The following is a 6,407-nucleotide window of genomic DNA, read 5'->3' on the forward strand; positions in this document are numbered from 1 at the left end:
CCAACAAAGAAGATATGAGCAACCCCAAGTCTTTGTTGGAGAGAATGACAGGGCCAATGCTCATCAATATGGAGCTGGATTTCAGGCACCACCTGTGCAAAACAACAACTTTGAAGTGAAGGCATCATTGTTGAATATGGTCCAGAACTCAAAGTTCCATGGGTTAGCAATGGAAGATCCCTTGGAACACTTGGATCAATTTGATAAGGTGTGTGATCTGACAAAGATAAATGGATTTTCTGAGGACAGCTTCAAGCTAAGACTATTTCCCTTCAGTCTTGGTGACAAAGCTCATCAATGGGAGAAGAATCTTCCAAGAGGCTCCATTCAAACCTGGGAGCAATGCAAGCAAGCCTTCTTATCTAAGTTCTTCTCCACCTCAAGAACTGCAAAACTGAGGAACCAAATCTCTAGCTTCACTCAGCACAGCAATGAGAGTTTTGGTTAAGCATATGAGAGATTCAGGAGCTACACAAACCAATGCCCACACCATGGGTTTAATGAGGCTTCTCTTCTCAGCACACTTTATAGAGGAGCTCTTCCCAAGATTAGAAACCAGCTGGATACTGATTTCAATGGGAACTTTCTGGGTAAAGAGATACATGCTGCTTTAGAGCTAGTGGAGAACTTAGCATTGAGCAATGATACTTATGGTGAAGAAAATGACAGATCAAATAGATCTGAAGGTTCAAGCTCAGAACAGAGGCTCACCAGGGAAGTCAAAGAGTTGAGGAGTGAATTGGACAAGTTGAAATTCACCACTCAGAAGCCAATGCATTTTGTTGGAGAGTATGAGGAACCTTCCCAAATCTTTGAGAACATAAGTGAAGAAGGTCTTACCCAAGAGGAGCTTAACTACATTGGGAATCAGAGGTTCCAGAGATACCAGTATGGTAATGCCAATCCAAACCTTTCCTACAGGAACACCAATGTAGCTAACCCACAAGACCAATTCTATCCCAATTCTCAAGCTCCAAAGAAGGTTCCCAAGAACAACTTTCAAGGGTCATTCCAACCCAAGAATCAGTTTGCTCAGAATCAGGGTTTTGGTCAGCAACAGCAACCATTTCAGGGCACTGGTTTCAGTTCACAGCAGCAAAAGGCACCACCAGGGTTTGGTCCACCACAGTTCCAACAGCAGGCGCCGGTTCAACAACTGTTTCAGCCACCAATGGTTCATCAACAGCCACAGATGGGGACAGATATGGTTGGTATTCTGCAACAACTACTTCAGGGTCAACAGATCTTTGCAAGCCAGAATGCAGCCATGCAGCAGGAAATCAAGGAACTGAAGCAAAACCAGGCATCAAGCTCAAGGAACCAAGGTCACCTACCTGTAAAACCAGAACCCAACCCCAAGGAATATGCTAAGGCCATTACACTGAGGAGTGGAAAGGAGTTACCTGGTATTGAGAACAACAATGTGATCATTGAGGACAATGATCAAACTGAGGGGGAGGCAGCCTTAAAAGATGATCAAGTTGCTGAGAAACCAAGGGCAGAAAAGGGTAAGGAGGTAGCAAAGGAACCTGAACCAGAAAAGGTATATGTGCCACCACCTCCATACCAACCCAAGCTCCCATTTCCAGGGAGATTTAAGAAGCAACTTGTGGACAAGGCAAGAGCTGTATTTGAGAAGGCACTCAAGGAGACACCACTCACAATGCCTCTCATTGATGCATAATGATGCCAAAGATGGGGAAGTTCTTGAAGGATGCCATTCTGAACAAGACTAAAGAGCTTCAAGGCATGGTGGTAGTAAGTCATGAATGCAGTGCTATCATTCAGAAGAAGTCCATTCCAAGAAAGTTAACTGATCCAGGGAGTTTCACACTCCCTTGTGCCATTGGACCTCTTCTATTCTCTGGATGTCTTTGTGATCTAGGAGCATCAGTCAGCTTGATGCCATTCTCCATAACAAAGAAGCTGGGCTTTAGAGTCTTCAAGCCTGCAAGGATCTCTCTTATCCTTGCAGATAAATCAGTTAGATTGCCTGTTGGTATGTTGGAAGATCTACCTGTCAAGATAGGTGGTTTTGAGGATCCAACAGATTTTGTTGTGCTAGAAATGGATGAGGAACCAGTAGATCCTCTTATCTTGGGCAGGCCATTCTTAGCCACTGCAGGAGCCACAATTGACGTGAGAGGTGGGATAATAGAGCTTCAACTTGGGTCTGAAAAGCTCAAGTTTGATGTGAATGAGATGATGAAGAAACCCACCATTGAAGGTCAATGTTTCTATGTGGAGACAATGGATCAGTTGGCTGATGAGGCTTGAGGAGCTGAACACTGACGATCCTCTTCAAGCTGCTCTAACTCAAGAACAAGGCGACAATGGGCTCTTAGCAGAAGCAAGTGAAGGGTACAAGTTGTATTTGGACAATGCTAGAGAGCTGGGTCCTGAGACAAGGTTTTTGGAACTGGAACAAAGTGGCTCTGAGTTTTTGCTATCAAAGGATCAGACAAAAGCCAAATCAGCTTGGACCAGGATTGGAATGAGGCTGATGCACCCCCTGTTGAGCTCAAGCCTCTACCAACAGGGCTCAGGTATGCTTTCTTGGGCTTAAACTCCACATATCCAGTAATCATCATTGATAGCCTATTAGAGGATGAAGAGAGTGCATTGCTTAGTGAGATAAGAAAGTTCAGGAGAGCCATAGGATATTCTTTGGCTGATATTAGAGGGATCTCTCTTGACATTTGCACCCATAGGATCCACCTAGAGGACCAATCTATGTCCTCTATTGAGCATCAACGACGTCTTAACCCCAACCTTAAGGAAGTGATTAAGAAGGAGATACTAAAACTTCTTGAGGCAGGGATAATTTACCCAATCTCTGACTCAAGATGGGTGTCTCCTGTTCATGTTGTGCCCAAGAAGGGTGGGATCACAGTGGTTAAAAACGAGAAGGATGAGCTGATAGCTACTAGGACTGTCACAGGACACAGAATGTGTATAGACTATAGGAAGCTCAATGCAGCCTCTAGGAAGGATCATTTTTCTTTGCCTTTCATTGATCAGATGTTAGAGAGGCTTGCAAACCACCCTTTCTTTTGTTTTCTCGATGGGTACTCGGGGTTCTTCCAAATTCCCATAGACCCCCGAGATCAAGAGAAAACAACATTCACATGCCCTAATGGCACATTTGCATACAGGCGAATGCCTTTTGGTCTCTGTATTGCCCCTGTCACATTTCAACGTTGCATGATGTCTTCTCTTGTCATAATTGAAGAGAAGGTGGAGGTGGTCATGGATGACTTTAGTGTCTATGGCTCCTCCTTCTCGGATTGTCTCTCTAATTTGTCACAGGTCTTGGAGAGATGTGAGCAGCATAACTTGGTGTTGAACTGGGAGAAATGCCACTTCATGGTGCAGGAAGGAATAGTTCTTGGGCACAAGATATCTGAGAAGGGCATAGAAGTTGACAGAGCAAAGGTGGAAGTGATGGTGAATTTGCAAACTCCCACTTCAGTTAAAGGGATAAGGAGTTTCCTTGGGCATGCAGGGTTTTACAGAAGATTTATCAAAGACTTCTCAAGAATTGCCAGGCCCTTGACAAGGCTGTTGTGTAAAGAAGTTGATTTCATCTTTGATGCTGAATGTGAAGAGGCCTTCAAGTTGATCAAGGATGCATTAGTCAGTGCACCAATAGTCCAGCACCAGACTGGTCCCTTCATTTTGAGGTCATGACAGATGCATCTGATTTTGCTGTTGGTGCAGTACTTGGACAAAGGAAGGACAAGAAGCTACATGTCATCTACTATGCCAGTAGAACACTTGACTCTGCACAAGAGAAGTATGCTACTACTGAGAAGGAAATGCTGGCAATAGTCTTTGCCTTTGATAAATTCAGAAGCTACCTGGTGGGATCAAAAGTCATTGTATATACTGATCATGCAACCCTCAGGTATCTGATGATCAAGAAAGATGCCAAGCCAAGATTGTTAAGATGGGTTCTTCTACTTCAGGAATTTGATATGGAAGTACAATATAAAAAGGGTATAGAGAATGGAGCTGCAGACCATCTCTCTAGGTTGAGAATAGACTCTGAAGTCCCTCTTAATGACAGTCTTCCTGAGGAATCACTGATGGCGCTCCATTCTTATTTGGAGTTTGAAGAACTAGTGAGCATTCAAGAGAGGAGGATGCCCTGGTTTGCTGATATTGTGAACTTTCTTGCTTGTGGAGTGGAACCACCTGAACTTGATGCTTACCACAGGAAGACGTTTTTCAGAGATGTTCAAAGATACCATTGGGATGAGCCCTACCTCTATGTCCTGAACAAAGATCAGCTGTATAGAAGGTGTCTTGCTGAGGAGGAGATGCAACCTGTGTTGCAAGAGTGTCATGGTTCAGCTTTTGGGGGTCACATGGGAGCATTCAAGTCTGTGGCCAAGGTTCTTCAGAGTGGGTTTTGGTGGCCCACAATGTTCAAAGATGCTCAGTTAGTTGTTTCAGCATGTGATGCCTGTCAGAGGCATGGGAACATATCAAAGAGGAGTGAGATGCCTCAAAATCCAATTCTAGAAGTTGAGATCTTTGATTGCTGGGGGATTGACTTTATGGGGCCCTTCATTTCATCCTATGGGAATCCGTATATACTTGTTGCTGTGGACTATGTGTCCAAATGGGTTGAGGCCATTGCTTCCCCTACCAATGGTTCCAAGGTTGTAGTGAAGCTGTTCAAGAGCATTATCTTCCCAAGATTTGGAGTCCCAAGGGTTGTTTTATCTGATGGAGGATCTCATTTTGTGAACAAGACTTTGGAGGGTTTGTTGAGAAAGCATGGAGTGAAACTCAAGGTAGCTACTCCTTATCATCCTCAAACTAGTGGCCAGGTTGAAGTATCTAATAGACAGATCAAGGCCATTCCTGAGAGGACTGTGAGCTCAAGCAGAAAAGATTGGAGCAAAAGGCTAGATGATGCATTGTGGGCTTATAGGACTGCCTTTAAAACTCCTATTGGGACATCACCTTTCAATCTGCTATATGGGAAGAGCTGCCACCTTCCTGTTGAGTTGGAGTACAAGGCTTTGTGGACTGTTAAGTTGCTGAACTTTGATATCAAGACAGGTCAAGAGAAAAGGGTCATTCAACTTCCTGAACTTGAAGAAATAAGGCTTGGGGCTTTTGAGAGCTCAAAGATCTATAAGGAGAAGACCAAAGCTTTGCATGATCAAAAGATTTTGAAAAGGGAGTTCAAGGATGGTGACCTGGTGTTGCTATTCAACTCTAGACTTAAGTTGTTTCCAAGAAAACTTAAGTCTAGATGGCCTGGACCTTTTAAAGTTCTTGAAGTGAGACCATATGGTGTTATTGTCTTAGAAGGAAAGAATGGTCAAGACTTTGTGGTGAATGGCCAGAGGATCAAGCATTATCTGGTTTCACAAAAGAAGGAGGAAGCTACATCAGTTCCCCTTCTTGATCCACCACCAGCCTGTTAAACAGGTTTCCAAAGTCAAACTTAGAGACTTTAAACAAAGTGCTCTTGGGAGACACCCCAAGCTTATCTTTTTGGAAATATGCTTTTGATCTTTTGATTTCTTTCTTTTTTATGTTTTAAGATGTTTTGATGGGTTTGTTTAAGTGTCCACAGGTGACAGGTTTGAGTTTGGACCCTTGGAAAGTGAACAAAAGTTGAAAAGGAATGAATGAGTGGGCACAAACTTATGCTCGCCCTTTGACATGATCACCGGCCACGGTAAGAAACAAGGCGTGGCAAGTCTTTTAGCTTTGCCACGGGGAATGAGTCACGGTCTCAAGGCCTGGCCGTGGCAAAAGAAGCAAGAGTTCGGGGTTTGCCACGGCTACAAGACACGGGTTCGGGACCAGGCCGTGGCAAAACAAAGGTGGAATGAGCATAGTTCGGAGATTGACACGGCTAGATGACATGGGAAGAAGCCAGGCCGTGGCAAAATGAAGATGGAAAGACGAAGGGCTCGGACTTTTACACGGCCAAGAGACACGGTTAGAGATCCGGCTGTGGCAAGGAAAACGAACACTTGACCGAGGCTTGATGATTTCCACGAGGAGGATGACACGGGAAGAAGACTTGACCGTGGCATAGGTGGGAAAAGAAGGCAACATTCGGTGTTTGCCACGGTCAAGTTGACACGGGACACACCCAGGCCGCGGCAAAGAGAAAGAACACACATGGGCTTTGACACGGTCACGTGCCACGGTCAACCAGGCACGACCAAATTTTGAAAAAAAGTTGACCGTACGGATGTTGACCGGTCAAAGAATGCGCCGAGACAGCTGTTCCCCACCTCTCCTTCTTCTTCTTCGCGAGTTTGCTCTCTTTTGTCACCATTCTTGAGCTTTAAACATTCATATCTCTCTCGTCCTTGCACCAAATTGAGAAATTCCAACTGCATTGAACTCGTAATCCTGACTAGTTTCTTGCT

The 6,407-nt window shown here is 44.5% G+C and overlaps 1 non-coding gene across 1 annotated transcript; it reads right to left on the reverse strand.

The window, feature by feature from the left end:
* Positions 1 to 391: 391 nt before the first annotated feature.
* On the reverse strand, positions 392 to 498 carry LOC112083643. The gene has a single exon (XR_002897779.1). It is a non-coding gene; the product is annotated as a small nucleolar RNA R71 (small nucleolar RNA).
* Between the last annotated feature and the right edge of the window lie 5,909 nt (positions 499 to 6,407).

This window comes from Eutrema salsugineum, unplaced genomic scaffold, assembly GCF_000478725.1.
Source record: "Eutrema salsugineum unplaced genomic scaffold, Eutsalg1_0 scaffold_6, whole genome shotgun sequence".
NCBI classification, from domain to species: domain Eukaryota; kingdom Viridiplantae; phylum Streptophyta; class Magnoliopsida; order Brassicales; family Brassicaceae; genus Eutrema; species Eutrema salsugineum.